Below are 17,290 nucleotides of genomic sequence, written 5' to 3'. Positions count from 1 at the left end.
AATGATATCTCTTTGGGATATTTAATTTGCGTTTCTCTAATGACTAATGATGCTAAGCATTTTTTCATGTCCTTGTTGAGTATTTGTATACCCTCTTTGGAAAAATGGCTATTCAAGTCCTTCGCCCATTTTTAAATTGTATTGTTTGTCTTTTTGTTGTTTCGTTGTAACAGTTCTTTACATATTCTGGTTACTAAGTCCTTACCAAACATGATTTGAAAATATTTCCTCTCATCCTGTGGGTTGTTTTCATTTTTGTTTTGTTTTTCTTTTTTTTTTTCTTTTTCAATGGTAACATTTGCAGCACAAAAGTTTTTCAATTTTGATGAATTCATCTATATTTCTGTATTTTCTTTCACCATTTGGGCTTTTAGTGTTATATATAAGAAAGCTTTGCCTAAATCAAGTTCACAAAGAGTTACTGCTATGTTTTTTCCTAAGAGCTTTACAGTTTTAGCTCTTACATTAAGCCTTATGATGCACTTTAAGTTCATTTTCATGTATGATGCGAGGTAGGGATCTAATTTCATCCTTTTGCATGTGGATATCCAGTTTTCCCAACATCAAAGCTTAATTTTCATAATTGAATTGTTTTGGTACCCTTGTGGAAAATCAATTGAACATAAATGTAAGGGTTTATTTCTGGACTTTCAGTTCTGTTTTATTGATTAATGTGTCTAGCCTAATATCACCAACACACTCTCTTAATTACTGTAGTTTTGTAAGCTTTGAAATTTGCAAGTGTGAGTCCTCCAACTTTGTTCTTTTTCAGACTTGTTTTGGCTAATCTGGGACCTTTGAATTTCTACATGAATTTTACAATATGCTTGTAAATTTCTGCAAACAAAAAGATAAAAGGCAGCTGGGATTCTGCTAAGAATTGTATTGAACCTGGAGATCACTTTGGGGAACGTTGCCATCTTAACAAATATTAAGCCTTCCAACACACGAACATGGGATACCCTTCCAGTTCATTTCTTTCAACAATGCTTTCTAGTTTTCAATGCACAAGTCTTGCACTTCTTTTGTTAAATTTATTCTTAAGTACTTTATCATTTTGTGCAATTATAAATGAAATTGTTTTCTTAATTTCAGTTTTGGATTGTTCAATACAATAATTTTTGTATGTTGATCTTGTATATCCTGAGCCTTGCTAAACTCATTTGCTAGTTTTAATAGTTCTTTAGGGGATTTCTTAGGATTTCCTATATATCACGTCATCTACAACAAGAGTTAGTTTTTTGTCTTTCTTTCCAATCTGGATGCCTTTTATTTCTTTTTGTTCACTTAACTCCCCTGGCAAACATAATTTTTAAAAAGTAAATTATATAGTGTGTTAGAAGATTATAAGTTCAGTGAAGAAGAGAAAAGGTGTATCCAGGTAAGGAGGGTTTGAAATACTGAGGGTTAGAGTTGTAGTTTTAATTTCTCCTCAATGAGAAGGTGACATGTGAAGACAGACCTAAAGGAGGTGAAGGAGTTGAATGTGTTGAACATCCAGGTGGTTTGAGTAGCCAGGCAAAGAGCCATGGTAAAACCGTGACAGGTAAGTTTTCCAGAAACAGCCAGGGGTCACTGCGGCTGGAGCAGAGTAAACAAGGATATCCCACAGGGGGTCTTGGGATTGGAGGGTTTGGATCAAAAGTGTGACCTGACTTAGGTTTTGAAAGCGTCACTGTGGCTGCCGTGCAGAGAAGACTGAAGGAGTAAAGGGAGCAGCCGGGACACCAGCTGGGGCTGCTGTGGCCATCGCGGGGCCACCTGATCATGGCTTGGAGCAGGATGGGATCCTGGAGATGGTGAGAGCAGACTGAGTTCTAGCCGTATTTTGAAGACAGAGTTGACAGAATTTGCTGACAGGTGAGATGAAGAGTATGAAAAGGAGGAGTTAAGATGAGTTCAAGATTTTTGGCCTGAGCGATTGAGGGGCTGATGTTGCCATCATCTCAAGCTGCAGGTTTGGAGAGGAAGACTGGGAATTCACTTTGGGACATGTTTTATTTGAAATGTCTATTAGAAGCCCAAGTGGATCTCAGGTAGGGAATTTGATATGTGAATCTAGACTCAAGAGAGAAGCCTGGACTAGAAATGGAAATGGAGATTGCCGTCCAGGTGGCACTGGAGGCTGAGCAATGGCGTGTGGTCACCAGGGGGGTGGTGTACACAGAGGAGAGACAAGGACCGGGGCCTGGGGTGTGAGACCTTCCCATGTTGACAGGTGGAAGAAGAGAACGAACCAGGAAAGAGGCTGAAACAGAGCCGCCAAGGAGGTAGGAGGAAACCCCACGAGAGTGCCATGACCTGAGACAAGCCACGAACTGTGTTAGGGAGGCAGGGATGATGTGCTGTGGCAAAGATTTCTGAATGGTCAGGAGGAGGAGGACTGATGATTCTCCACTGGTGAACAAACCAAGGCGTGAGTTTGTCATTTCAGATACCACAACGTAGAGAGGGCTTTTTTTCCCTACGTTTCTTTTTGTTGGGGAGGGGCTCAGGTGGGCAGGGCTGGGGGTGGAACATGAGGACCATTCAGAAGGGTGCTGCCAGAGATGGTGCTTGACTCTCCAGCATGCATTTAGTATCTATTGCTGCGTAACCAGTACCCCAAAACTCAGTGGCTGGAAGCGACAGTTACTGTCTCACGGTTCCTATGGATCACAGGCCTGGGAGGGGCTCAGCTAGGTCCACTGCTTCTGGGTCTCTCCAGGCTGCGATCAAGGTGTCACGGACGGCCGGGCGCGGTGGCTCACGCCTGTAATCCCAGCACTTTGGGAGGCCGAGGCGAGCAGATCACGAGGTCAGGAGATCGAGACCATCCTGGCTAACACGGTGAAACCCCGTCTCTACTAAAAATACAAAAAATTAGCCAGGTGTGGTGGCGGGCGCCTGTAGTCCCAGCTACTCGGGAGGCTGAGGCAGGAGAATGGCATGAATGTGGGAGGTGGAGCCTGCAGTGAGCCGAGATCGCGCCACTGCACTCCAGCCTGGGAGACAGAGCGAGACTCCATCTCAAAAAAAAAAAAAAAAAAAAAGGTGCCAGGGACGACACTCTTTCCTCCAGGCTCGCCCCAGGAAGGGTCTGTGCCCAGCTTGTGCACATGGTTGCTCCACTGGCTGCTGGCCAGAGGCCCCCTTCGTCCCTTGCCACATGGACCTCTCCATTGTGCAGCTCAAAGCATGGCTGGCTTCTTCAGAATGAGCAAGCAGGAGTGCCAGACAATCCTGCAAGGAATGGACAACCAAAGTCACAAGTGTTTTGTTATTTAGTCATGGAAGTGACATGCCAGCATTTTTGCCATATTCTATTAACATTAGGTCACCAGGTCCAGTCCATATCCAAGGGGAGGAATCGCACAGGGGCCTGAACACAAAGAGGCAGGGTCACTGGGAGCCAGGACAGAAGCCGCCTCCTTGCCCAGCAGGTCCAGTGCGATAAACGGGTTGAAAAGTGGCGGCATTTCACCCGTCTACATTAATCATTAATCACGAAAAACAAGTTAGAAAACCTACTCAGGAAATGAACTCATTGATGAGATTTTTGACAAAACTTTTAAAATGTAAATCCTGAAGCTGGGTGCAGTGTCTCATGCCTGTAATCTTAGCACTTCCGGAGGCCGAGGCTACAGTGAGCTGTGATCGCACCACTGCACTCCAGCCTGGGAGGCAGAGCAAGACTCTGTCTCTTAAAAACAATTAAATAAAAGTAAAGAAAATGTAAACCTTGGCCTTAGTATGCAAAAAACCCACTTTATCCAAAAATCATCTCTATTTTGCAATTGTTTTATTTGACTTAGAGCCTTGATGTTAGTTCTAAGCACCGCAACGAAATTAGTAAATTGAAAACTTGGAGCACAAAGACTAAATCTTACAACATGCAGTGCCAGCACATTGCCTTGCTGAGAAATATGTGCATGACACTTTTTCAATGTGATGATAATTTTAAAAAGTAGGAGGACACACGATGGAAGCGTTACATTGTATCATCCCTGTGGTTCAGGTTTATGAGGTCGAATGTGGGCTCACTGCTTATCAGCCGTGTGGTCTGGGGCAGGTCACCCAGCCTCTCTGTACGTCCATTGCCACACATATAAAATGCAGATATTCATGCCCACCCCTCAGATGGTTGTGTTGGTTAGATGGGATCCTGAGCACAGTCTTCAGGCATCTGGCCCGTCTTCGGTGCTCAATGGGGGTAATCATTATTACTGCTATTTTTATAAAAATAAACATAGTGGCCGGGCACGGTGGCTCAGGCCTGGAATTCCAGCACTTTGGGAGGCCGAGGTAGGTGGATCACGAGATCAAGAGACCGAGACTATCCTGGCCAGTATGGGGAAACCTCATCTCTACTAAAAATACAAAAATTAGCTGGGCATGGTGGTGGGCACCTGTAGTACCAGCTATTCGGAAGGCTGAGGCAGGAGAATCACTTGAACCCGGGACTCGGAGGTTGCAGTGAGCCGAGATCACGCCACTGCACTCCAGCCTGGTGACAGAGCAAGACCCGGTCTCAAAAATAAATAAATACATAAGCAAATAAAAATAACAAATAACAATAAACATAGCAACTGAAGGAATTTGTGTGGAATGTGTTGATTCAAAGAACTAATCCATGAAAGTGACTGTACAAAGTGTCTGGCTCATACTATATGTTCAATAAATGGGAGTTACCACTACTACTGTGAATTTCACAGTGCACACTAGAATTCCTGAAGGCATTTGTGTGTCTGTATTCTCACTGACTGTTAAATCACATGAATTCTTCAAACAGTTCTCAGGTCGCCTCCTCCAGGGAGCCTTCTGGTTTCAGGGCGTAGAATGAAACTTGGACTGTCATTGACATGGGGAAGCAGAATGTGCTGTGCTCCCTGCCTGTGTGCACCAGGCTGGGAGGCTCCATTCTCAGGCCTTTTTTTGGCATGTCCTATTTCTCCTATTTGGTTACGTTTGGAGAGGTGGGTTGTGTATCCTCCCTTTACATGTCCCCAGGACCCAACAGTGTGCCGTGTACTCCATTCCGTTTCACCTGACACGCGTGCCATACAGCCCCAGACGCTGCCCCACAATGGACGGCTGAAATAACTGCAGACACCTAGCCAGGCGGTGACCAGCAAGGCGGATGGAAGGCTACAGGGAGGGCCGGAGGTGAAGGAAGAGAAAAAAGCATGTGACTAGAAGGGCAATCACAATCTATTTGGATGCATTCAATCTTACAGAGAGCAGCAGGGGCCGTGGGTGACAACTGCTCCATGCCAAGGCCACCCACGAGGTCATGCAGCCGGATGATGGAGAATCAGATGACGCTCTCTCCCAGTCAGGCCAATCCGCGAGGTGGGGTCACTTCGTGGTGAGAGGAGAATTTGCAAATGAAGTTGGTTCAACACTGGGTAAGGGTGGTGAGTCAGGCAGCACAGTTCTATCAGGAGTAGGTTTAGACAGTTAACTTCTCTGAGCTGCTTGGTGTTATAACTAACACATACGGAATGCTTCCTGTCTACCAAGTCCCTTTCTTAGCATTTGCATGTTTTTTTTTGTTTTTTTTTTTTTTTTTTTTTTTTTTTTTGAGACGGAGTCTCGCTCTGTCGCCCAGGCTGGAGTGCAGTGGCGCGATCTCGGCTCACTGCAAGCTCCGCCTCCTGGGTTCACGCCATTCTCCCGCCTCAGCCTCCGAGTAGCTGGGACTACAGGCGCCCGCCACCACGCCCGGCTAGTTTTTTGTATTTTTAGTAGAGACGGGGTTTCACCATGTTAGCCAGGATGGTCTCGATCTCCTGACCTCGTGATCCACCCGCCTCAGCCTCCCAAAGTGCTGGGATTACAGGCTTGAGCCACCGCGCCCAGCCGCATGTTTTATTTAATGACAGAATAACCCAAGAGGCAGGTGCTATCATTGTAGGTATTTTACCAGCGAGGAAACTGGGGCACAGGGAGGTAGGAAACTTACCCTTGTTCAGAGAGCTCAGAAGTGGTGCAGGCAGGATTTGAATCCGTAACACACACCCATTGCACGCCTAACTTCACAAGGGTTATTTAAGAATCACATGAGACACTTTATGTAAGCAATAAAAAGAAGCAGAGCCTAGCAAACGGTCATCAGTGGTAGCTAAAGGCAAAAGAAAAGATATTGAGAAGAGTTGAGTGATTCGCTTCAGTTGCTAACAAAGGAGTTTGGGGGCTCAGGGCTTGGCATTGCTCGAAAAGGAAACTTTCCACCTGACTCATTTGCTGTTAAATGTGCAGCTTGAACCAGACCAATCTATGCAGGGAACACAGAGCTTCTGTGTCAGATAGTTGAAGGCCCTGAGAAGGCTCATCCATCCACTCAAATCCAGTTTCAGCTGGCATCAATTCCGTGCTCGCTGCCTGCCAGGCAACCTGCAGGGTCATTGTCCTCTGTCACCTCCTGTAATCCTCACCACACCTGTGCAGGAGTTGCCACCATCCTCATGTGGCCGACAGCGAACCTGGGGCACAGAGAGCGTACCGTGGCTCATTCCGGACCTCACAGCCGATAGGTGATGGAGTCGATATGTGAACTCAGATCCACTTGCCCCAAAACAGCTGCCACTACTTCCATGCCCCAGATGTCTGTCTGGTCTCCATGGCTTGGGCAGCGGCACCCCAATCAGGGCCCAAATTGCCTTATCCTGAGAGGCGGCCCACAAACTCAATTTGATCAAGACAAAGTAAGTATGCTTGGGGTCGTCACGTTTTGGAAATAGCCGCTTTGGAGCCTGCTCACGGGAGCAGAGAGGAAGGGCGTCGGTGACTTCAGTGCGCTTGCTCCACTCCAGGCTGGGACGGACACGCTGGAGAGGTCTGATGTCACGGTGCTGTTACATCACACGACACCAGGTCCCCATAGACACTCCGTTCAAAAGACGAAGCCCAGGGCGGGAGCCGAAGGCCGCGCTGCAGACGACCTCCGCTCCTAGAGGGGAGGAAATAGCCTGTTCCAGGGCAGAGGGTGGGTGCAGTGGGTCTTTTGAGGGGGTCTTAAAGCCACAGGACCATTTGAGGAGATGGAGCTTTCATGGGAAGGCACTGAAAACTTCACACCCCATGAGGGCAGCCCCCCACAGACCGCTGAGGTGTGAGGTAGTCTCCAGGCCCCCCACGGGCCGCTGAGGTGTGAGGTGGTCTCCGGGTCCCCCACGGACCGCTGAGGTGTGAGGTGGTCTCTGGGTGTGGTGGGCTCAGTCTCAGCAGGGGTCCATGTAGCTCTCAGGAGCACATCCAAAGAGCCCAGGGTGGGTTTCAGTATTTGGAAATTGAGAGAAGCATCAGAGGCCAATAGCCCAATGCTGTTCTCTTCCTCTGGCATCAGTTCTATTTTCAGAACCCTGCTGGGTCCAGTGAGTGACCTCTAAACCTCTCCAGAGAGACCAAGACCAGAAGGGCAAGTGTCTGGCAAAGGCCGCCAACCATCTCCAGAAGGCCTGGGCTCTCCTGTCGCTCTCACACAGCACACAGGTTAATGCTCCTGTTTCCCAGGGAGGCTTCTCTGAGGATAACGAGCAGAGTACGAAACAGGCCCCTTCACCCACCCGCCTCCTGTCGACGCCTGGAGGGGAAGAGCAACAGCCGGGACCCACCGGTTTCCAGATTTCTTGCAGGAGGGCAGGTGTCCCACGAGTTTTATTTCTTTTGCTCAGATTGGAGACATTTTCCCCAAAATCAGTCTGTCAGCCCAAGTTCAGCCACCAACCGGCAGAACCTGCAACACTAGTTATCTTGAACTTTAGAAATACAGCTTCCTAATTTTTTCCAATTCCAAATATAAAACAAACCAAAAAAGTATTAAAATAATTTGGGCTTCGAAGACTTTCTCATTCTTAGTGGCCATAATGAAATTAATAAGAATCAGCCTCTCTTTTTAGTCTCTCTCTTTCTCTCTCTCCTCTTCCCACTCTCTCTCTCCCTTCCTCCCACCACCTCTCATTTTTCTCCCCTCTTTAAGGAAAAGAAAATAAAGCGAAGAGAACACAGGGCCCATGCAGCCCCAGGAATTGCTTGCACGGCGCTTATTTACCTTCTAACTAACATTTGTAACCCAGGATTAGCGGAGCAGCCTCTTGTAATTACCCGTGTTGCCCCATTTGCGGCCGGCTATCTCCGTGAGGCCAGTAAATCTTGAAATTACAGGCTGACCACCCGGGAGAACTGAGACAGAGTCAGCCACATCTCTCAAAGGCACTGCCCTGCGGTGCTTCCCGCCCCCCAGATGACTTGCTGGCCAGGGAGAAGGCCCCGCCTGGGAGTGGCTCCCAGACCTCACTGTGGCTGGGAGGTAAATAAAGCCAGGGTGGCCCAGGACACCCTGCACCCCCCGTGAGTGAGACGGAGGCAGCTGGCCGAGACAGAGCCTGCTCTACCGCCCATCCTCCCACCCAGCGTGGACTCTTTCTGGTTAGGGCCCCAGACATGGACAGGAGGAAGGAGACAGGACTGAGATGGGGGGATAGGAATGCACTGAAAAGGAGATTCTGCCTCTTGAAATGCTGTTCTCTTCGGTTGAGGAACAGAACACCCACAGAGGACTTCTACGGTAGTGTGGCTGTCATTTTATAGAAATGGAGATCATGGGCCAGGTGCAGTGGCTCACGCCTGTAACCCCAGCACTGTGGGAGGCCGAGGCAGGTGGATTGCTTGAGCCCAGGAGTTCAAGATCAACCTGGGCAACGTGGTGAAACTCCATCTCTACTAAAAATATCAAAAATTTAGCCAGATGTAATGGTGCCAGCCTGTGGTCCCAGCTACTGAGAAGGCTGAGGCAGGAGATTTGCTCGAGTCTGGGAGGCAGAGGTTGCAGTGAGCTGAGACTGCACCACTGTGCTCCAGCCTGAGCAACAGAGACCCTATCTAAAAAGAAAGAAAGAAAGAGAGAAAGAAAGAAAGAAAGAAAGAGAGAAAGAGAGAAAGAAAGAAAGAAAGGAAGGAAGGAAGGAAGGAAGGAAGGAAGGAAGGAAGGAAGGAAGGAAGGAAGGAAGGAAGGAAGGAAGGAAGGAAAGAAACGGCGATCACAATTTGACGTGAGACTTAACCGTAATCTCGATCATACCTTTAGAATGAGTGTCAGATGGACCTGAAAAAAATACACCTATTCTGGAGCTCTGGGGAACGTCAAGGTATTTTGAGCCAAATAGCAAATGTTGCTCAGGCCCAGGCTGTTTTGAAATGAGAGATGCTTGGCTCAAGTCTCGCTGACATTTTCACAAGGATGAAGCCATCACTAAGGACATTCTCCATTTTCTGTCTGCAAGTCCCCTACATGGAGGCTCTTTTGGTTATTTCTCCCTGTGATCTGAGACCTTAAACACCACATATAACTCCATTAAGACACAACCAGGATTAGGAGATGTTAACGTCTCTCCAAAGCCAAGAGCCTATGACAATAAAGTGTTCGGCGTTCTGCGCATTGCGGGCGGGTTCCGTGATTTTGCCTTCGCACAACGCACTTCATTCCACTTTTCAGTGTAGGTGTGTGGATGCTCATAAAATCTGCCTTACTGGCCGGGCGCGGTGGCTCACACCTGTAATCCCAACACTTTGGGAGGCCGAGGCGGGCAGATCACAAGGTCAGGAGATTGAGACCATTCTGGCCTACATGGTGAAACCCCATCTCTACTAAAAACACAAAAATTAGCTGGGCATGATGATGCACACCTGTAATCCCAGCAACTTGGGAGGCTGAGGCAGGAGAATCGCTTGAACCTGGAAGGCAGAGGTTGCAGTGAGCTGAGATGGCGCCACTGCACTCCAACCTGGGTGACAGAGCAAGACTCCGCCTCAAAAAAAAAAAAAAAATCCGCCTTACTATGTGCTACTTTATTAATTCTACTATTCACAAAAGCTCCGTGGGATTTGACACTTAGTAAAAGAAAAAAACCCACACAGCTAAATAATTAAAATAATTAATTTAAATATGTATAAATTTAGTATATGTAATACTAAATAATAGTATAAATCTGGATCATACCTTAAAATAATATTCCCCAACCCATTTAGCATCTATCAATGGCCTTTGGTCCGGATGTCCCATCTTATCTACTCCACCAGCTCCTCCACCATCATCCTAATTCCCCACACGTGTTCTGTTCAGCATCTCCGCAAAAGGTACCACTGGCTCTGGGCGGCCCTGTGCCCTTCCCCCATGCCCCTCACCCACTTGCCTCTCTCTCTATCTTTCTGTCTCTCTCTCTCATTCAAAACCCTTAGCAATCCCAATCTTCATATTATAACTTGAATTGAGGGGACAGGTCTTTGCCTTCTACTGAGAATGGCCCAGAGGATTCGATTCTTTGCCGAAAGCCACAAAACAAAGCAACGAAATGAGTTCTTTCTTCTGTTCTTTCTGTTGTTCTTCCAACCTCATAAGATTTCTTCTTGCCCCAGAACATGCGAGTCTGAGAAGCACGGTTCAGATACGAATACTGTTGTGTTTCCATTTCAGAGAGAGCAAGACACAGCCATCAACCAGTTCGCTTGTCACACTCCTAAAGTACACACAGACACCAGGACGCTCCGCGTTATGACTCCCATAACAAGTTTACTGACACGAAAAGAAAAAAGAATGACAGAAAAGAAAGAAAAAGAAAGGGGAAAAAGGAGACAGGAATAGCGAGAGGAAAGGAGGGAGGGAGAGGAGTCTGCAGGGGAAGTTGTGGAAAGTCCCTTTTGCAGAGGGGATTAGGTTTTAGTTGCTCCAGGAGCCGTAGGGAGGGGAAGGGTGGAAGCCGAGGAATTCATGCCACCCAGTTGGTCAGTTGGGAATTGTTTACAGCCCTGAAGGAGCTTGGCTTTTGTGCTGCTGACTTCAAAGTGTAGTCAGATATTCACATACTGACCCCTTCACCGTTTCCACCCCCAAACACAGCGGGGGTTAGGAGGACCGTCTCCAATGGGGAAACTGAGGAATGAAAAGGGGAGCTTGGAAAAGGGAAGTGAAGAGACTAGGAATGCCCCCAAGACTCTGCTGTTAACCCAGTGCTAACATTGGCCACGAAAGGCAGGACCCCTTCCTCGTGAGCCTGCCAGCCTGCGCGCTGCCGTGTGGAAAGATGACAGGGTTCTCTTTGGGACCAGAGATAAAGCCCCAGGTGAATAACGAAATCCAGCAGTCTCCAGGTGCCTTCCCTTCAAGGTGGGCGGTCTCGGTGACCCGCTTTGCTGCTGGCCCTTACCAAAGTCCTAAGGCCCAGCAGCAGCAGGCCACACCCTCCCTGCAGCCCTCCGGACGTCTGCCTCCACGCTGTGCTTGGATTCCCCTCTCCATCTCCTAGGAAGAAAGGCTGCTGGAAACCCAGACGCCCCGTTGAGGGGACTGGTGCCAAGTCGTCTGGGGCCCTTTCCCCTGGGAAGCGGGAGGCACAGCCAGCCTTGTCACCATGCCCTAAAGTAGGATGGATGGCCCCGGGAAACCGATCCTCACTAGTGTAGCCTAGGTGCTCTTTCATATAAATACATCCACCCAGACATTTCCCATCAGCACAGCGTCTTTCCGTCTTTCCCTCGAGGCCCGGCTTTCGGAGGCCTCTGCCCCCAACGACAGCCTCCAACCACCCGGGTTAATGACATACTGGGGTGGAGAAGGGAGTATGTTAAGTGTCTTTGCAATGGCAAATAAGAGGCCCCCAAAGCCTTCCCTTTCTTCATTTATCATCTTCTATAACGTACCTATCACATCCCTGGCTTCTCTCATCTTTGCCAAACTAAACAGCCTTAGTCTTGCTAATCTCTCCTCAGATGGAGGCCCGGGCCATAAATCTAACCACTGCAGAAAGGAGGCCTTCCCCAAGCGTGCCTTGGGCGCTGGGCACAGCACACATTATAAAGCGCACAGCAGATAATGGCAGAACTGCTGTCGCAGGACGTGTTATAAAGTGCAGATGTTGTTACCACAATGTGCCTGTTGTGAAGTTTACACTGTAAATGGGTAAAGGGGCCCGCTTGCTCTGGGATAAAGCCATTTGATTTGCTCATCCACCCCACCTGCTGTCCTCTTTCTCCTAGGTCCCTACGGGTACCTGATGTTTGAACGAAATTGTGGGTGGAAAGGGGAAAAGAACTCCTCACTGGCTTTGCCAGAATAACATGAAATTAAATCCCATTTGCTTTTTGAATCAATTTCAAAAGGTAAAAGGACTTTATGGTTGTAGTTCAACGTGTGGTCTATATGCATTTTTTTTAGTAATGGGACACCTTCTCACTCCCCCATGACAACTTCTCATTCACCTCTTCCTCCCAGTCGTGAATGTATTAGTGCCTTTTTCAACAATCACTAAATTTTCATGGTGTTCCGCGTTCTAAAAGTGAAAGGAGCTGGGAGGTCTATACATCCTTAGAGCAGATCTTTAGGCCTGGTGATGTGGCTCATGTTTATAATCCCAGCACTTTCAGAGGCTGAGGCAGGACTTCAAGATCAACCTGGGTAACACAGGTATTCCAAGAGCCATCCTCATGAGGTTCAGAAGCTAGGACAAGATAAAAATATTGGAAGTCTGATCCTTCTCATAAACCAAAGAGTTTCCCTTCCTCGCTTAGTCTGGGTTCTCCTGATCCAGACCTTGAGACAAGAATTCAAGTGCAGGTAATTTATTTCGAAGGGGCCCACAGCATGGGGAACAACAGCAGGGGAGTGGGGAAGGGAGACGGAGAAGGACAGCCAGCCAAATAAGGATCCACTATCCAGCAAGTTCCCACCACGGACAACTTGAGCTTGACCCTCTTGGTCTGCAGAATTCTGGAAGGCACTGTGGAACACAACCTCAGATGCATCCCACCCGAGGGGCAAGGGTGCTGGGGTACTTGTACACCATACTCCATGGCCACTGGTGGAGGGCAGCGGAGGGGAGGGGAGTGGTCTTTAATTCCCTAGCACTTTGGCCTGGCTTGAGTAGAGCTACCCCAGGAGACAAAGGAAGGCCTCAGGCAAAGTGTTGCAGGGGCTGGTGGTTGGAAAGCAGCACTCACTGTGAGGATGAGGCTGAGGGTGCTGGCGAGGCACACAGAGTCAACTGCTCTACCCTCTGCATGGAGGAATCTGGTCCTCTTCACTGAGGGTTAAGTAGCAGACATGGTGGCAGACCTGGGCTTGTAGACAAAAATGGTAGACTACCGCCACTAAACACGTAAGTCAGGCAGTGTGCTAAGGGCTTCTTATTTGGTCCTCCCAAGAAGGCTCTGGGTAGGTACTGGGATTACAGATAAGGAAGTTGACCATCAGAGCTTGAGGACCTTTGGCAGAGTCCTACGGCGGGCGAGGCTGGGACTTCAGCCTAGCGTCCGTTATGGTAACCTTCGCATCTGCAGCAAGAGGGGACTGCCTGTCCTTGTGGTCACTGTTAGAGGCATAATGAAGTTTTTGTGACATGTGACTGAGCCCTCCCACCTAGCCACAGCTTTTTGGACCAAGGGGTGGGAAGCTGACCATTTGACTACCCAGGGCCCTGCAAGGTCTGACTTGGAAAGATGAGCTGGATAAAGCAAATCCCGATGGTGAGATTTGGATCGGTACCTGGAGACCTAGGCAGTTAGCAACGTGAACTGGGGGTGGGGGTGGAACCACATACAAAGAGAGAATTTCTTGGTTTGGCTTTCCCGGTACCATCCCTTCCCTCCCTCCCTCTCTCTCTCCCTCCTTTCCTTCCTTTCTTCCTTCCTTTCTTTTTCTTGAGGCAGGGCCTCACTCTATTGCCCAGGCTGGAGTGCGTGGTGTGGTCAGTGCTCACTGTAACCTCAAACTCTTGGGCTCAAACAATCTGCTCGTCTCAACCTCCCAGATAGCTGGGACTACAAGCACGTGCCACCTGCCTGTGTAATTCAGTCGCTGCTCTGCTGGTCTCCTCACTTCTCCATTTTTTTTAAAGAATGACCTTCCCCATTGTATGCAGTCTTGAGGTCATTGTCAGTCAAGATCCCCTGTCATCTCTGACCCAAGATTCCGATGACTCATGATGGGACAATTGGACTCCCTCCCTCCAGGGAATTTAACTCCTGAGCAAAATGACTCAGAGAAGACAGCCATTGAGATCAGTGCTCTAAATTGATTGTCCACTCTGTGCCGCTGCAGAGGTCCATGGCATATCATCCGTGAGGCTGGGACATGGGTTTTCTCTTTCACTGCACACGCTGCCTGCAGCAATGTCGTAGGCATCCTGCCCACACCCCGCCATGCTCACTGCTCCCTTATGCGGTCCCTGTTATCTGGGGCTGCATAACAAGCCACACAGAAACTCTGAACAGAGTACAATAATAATTTGTTGTTACCTCTCATGGTTCCGGAGGTTAACAGGTCTGGCTGGTTGGTCTCATACAATTGCAGTCAGTCTATGACTGAGGCTAAGTTCATCTAAAGTCTTCTCACTCACCTGTTGGTGCCTGGTCTGGGACAGCTGGAACAGCTGGGGGCTCATCAAGCCTCTCTTTCTCCTTCTCTCCCTCTCGCTTCCTTTCTTTTGTTTTGTTTTGTTTTGTTTTGTTTTGTTTTGTGACAGAGTCTTGCTCTGTCGCCCAGGTTGGAGTGCAGAGGTGCTATCTCAGCTCACTGCAACCTCTGCCTCCTGGGTTCAAGCAGTTCTCTTGCCTCCGCCTCCCGAGTAGCTGGGATTATAGGTACACGCCACCATGCCAGGCTCATTTTTGTATTTTTGTGGAGACAGGGTTTCACCATGTTGGCCAGGCTGATCTTGAACTCCTGACCTCAGGTGATCCGACCACCTCGGCCTCCCAAACTGCTGGGATTACAGGCGTGAGTCACTGCACAGGGTCCCCTGTCTCTCACTCTCTCTCTCTCCATGCAGCCTCTTCATATGGCTAGCTTGGCCTTCCTCATAGCATGGCAGTCTTGAAGTAGTTGGACTTCTTCCAAAGCCGCTGATTCCCCTCAAAGTGAGTGTTTCAAGAGATTCAGGCATAAGCTGTGGGACATCCCCTTCACTCAATTTGAGTTCAGATTCCAGGTGCAGGGGAGTCATCTCTCAATAGGGGAATAGTTTATGCACACAGAGAGGGAAGGGGATGACGGACAGTAAGCATCTTGGAGATAAACCACCACATAGCCATCGGCTCTTTTCTTCGAGAACCTGGACTCTGCCTGAGAACATTCTCTGACTACAACTGTATTCTGCTTCCCTGTGGCAGAATTCAGGAGAGTTAACACCCCCAGATTATCTTGAACTGAAGATAGGTGGGAGTTTGAGGATAAACGTCCTGGCTTCTCCCAGCTCAGGGGCGGGGTTAATTCAGAGGTCCCTAAATAAACCTGCTCTCCTCTTGCCCTGAAACCGCGGCCTTCCTTCCCCGACTCATCTCCCCACTCCTCCACCTGTGCTTCCTGAGATCACCTCTCAAAAACAAATCGCTTGCACTCAAACCCCGTTCTCCACGTCTGCTTCCGAGGTATCCTACTGAACACATGCATTCTCCCCAAGTACTTCCCTCTTGGATAGGTTAGCCGGAGTTGGTTTCTTTTGCTTACAGCCAAAGACTAGTTAAGTGCTAGAAGGAAGAAGTGGCTAGAGAGAGGATGGGGGAGCCATGGGGCCTGGGTGCCAGTTAGTCGGAGGGACGTGGCAGTGGGGCTGCAGAGGAGGCTGCCCTAGGGAAGAATGTGCACACGGACAAGCCACCACAGAGAGGCTGGGCTGTGGGCCCTGCTCCCATTCCCACACGTGGTGCGCAGCCTCTGTGGAGTTCCATGTCCTCACAGTTCCACAAGATCCCTTCTCCTTCTAAGAAGGTGGCTGAACCCCTTCATGAAAGCAAGCAAGTCATAGGTGTGTAGGGCCTAGTAGAGGCACGCAGATAACCCTCCCGGCAGACAGCGGCGTCCACAGAAACCTTCTTCCTCCCTCTTCTCTTTTGTCCCTCCTGGCCCCTCAGGGACTGGCCTGGCTGTGAGCTCCATGACTCCACAGCACGTGAAATATTCCCCAAAACAGCTCCTTTAACAAGGCCAGGAAGATTCGTGGAAATGAGGGCATTAGGTCCTTCCCTAAGGCTCATGCGAGGGCAATAAAAGTGGGAAAAACAATCTCAATCAGGTAAAAGTGGGAGATTCGGTGAGAGTTGATGCAAGAGACTGTGGGGATGCAGAGGACAGCCTGGGGCGGTGTCATCATCTGTGGGGATGCAGAGGACAGCCTGGGGCGGTGCCATCGTCTGTAGGACACAGAGGACAGCCTGGGGGCGGGACGCAGAGGGCAGCCTGGGGGCAGTGCCATCGTCTGTGGGGATGCAGAGGACAGTCTGGGGACGGTGCCATCATCTGTGGGATGCAGAGGACAGTCTGGGGATGGTGCCATCATCTGTGGGACACAGAGGACAGCCTGGGGGCGGGACGCAGAGGGCAGCCTGGGGGCAGTGCCATCGTCTGTGGGACGCAGAGGACAGCCTGGGGATGGTGCCATCGTCTGTAGGACACAGAGGACAGCCTGGGGACAGTGCCATCATCTATGGGACACAGAGGACAGCCTGGGGGCGATACCATCATCTGTGGGGATGAGAAGAGATGGAACCTGAGGGTAGGAGATGGACATAGAAAGAGAAGTGGAAAGGCACCAAAAACCAGCTTGGCTTACATGAGAATCTGGTTACAGCAGGTCTCTCGACTCCCTCCTTCCTTGAGAGAGATGAAGAAACCATGGTTAGCTTTGGAGTAAGGCACAATGTCAGAGCTAGGTGGTAGAGAATTATGTGGACACTCAACCAATGCTTTGAGCCTGCTTTGGGTATTTCTATCAGGAAATCTTCAAGGTCTCTGGAAACTGAGACGTTCCTCCTCAAAACAGGAAAACAGCCATTTGGAAATGTTTGTGGGAAGCAGCTGGGATGGGAAAAGTTCAACGATTTATCCAAATAAAACCAGAAAAATCTGTCCCTTTTAGACTGGGTTCAGAGAAGAGTATCCAGATAATTCATCGTCTCAACCTGGACACTGTTGAGAGTGAGACGGGGCGTGGCTGGTGCTTCCACATTGACCAGGATGTCCCAGGCAGCGACGGGGGAGTTCGGGAGCCTGGGGCTCGCTCTGCTTCCCCTGTGGGAAGGTGTGTCTGGCTGGCAAGCGGAGGTATGAGATCTGAACCTAAACAACACTGGTCATTGTCACATTCCTCTTTGGTAGATGTGGAATAGGGGGAAATATCCTCGGCTCAGAATTTCAAGATCCAGATCAAGTCCAGCCCTACCCCCTCCTGACTGAGAGACCTTGAGCAGATCTCACCTCAATCCACCAATTCCCTCTTCTGTAAAATGTGGGTGATTCACCCATTCACGAGGTTGTGCGTGT

This window comes from Papio anubis, chromosome 13 (genome assembly GCF_008728515.1).
Source record: "Papio anubis isolate 15944 chromosome 13, Panubis1.0, whole genome shotgun sequence".
NCBI classification, from domain to species: domain Eukaryota; kingdom Metazoa; phylum Chordata; class Mammalia; order Primates; family Cercopithecidae; genus Papio; species Papio anubis.
Note: the sequence above shows the minus strand (reverse complement) of the source record.